The sequence below is a fragment of the Tarenaya hassleriana genome, unplaced genomic scaffold (assembly GCF_000463585.1).
Source record: "Tarenaya hassleriana unplaced genomic scaffold, ASM46358v1 Cleome63, whole genome shotgun sequence".
NCBI classification, from domain to species: domain Eukaryota; kingdom Viridiplantae; phylum Streptophyta; class Magnoliopsida; order Brassicales; family Cleomaceae; genus Tarenaya; species Tarenaya hassleriana.
This window is the reverse complement of record NW_010968819.1, coordinates 629,903-630,304: the sequence shown is the minus strand read 5'-3', so window position 1 is coordinate 630,304 and position 402 is coordinate 629,903.

Sequence of the window (402 nt, the reverse complement as noted above, 5' to 3'; positions counted from 1 at the left end):
TTGCTCATCGGAAATGATATTCCTACCTTGCAAGGAGTAAAATCCTGGCTAGGATCAGTTTTTTCGATGAAGGACTTAGGAGAAGCCACCTATATTCTAGGAATCAAGATCTATACAGATAGATCGAGAAGGCTTCTTGGTCTAAGTCAGAGTACATACATTGACAAGGTCTTGAATCGGTTCAAGATGCAAGACTCCAAGAGGGGTGCCTTGCCAATGGGACATGACGTAACTCTTAGCAAGACTCAGTGTCCAAAGACACAGGATGAGCAAGAGCGCATGAGATTGTCACATGGACAGAGTCATGACGTACATGATGGATCCAATTGCCGAGGCATATGGAATCCTACTCATGCGCTCTTGCTCATCCTGTGTCTTTGGACACTGAGTCTTGCTAAGAGC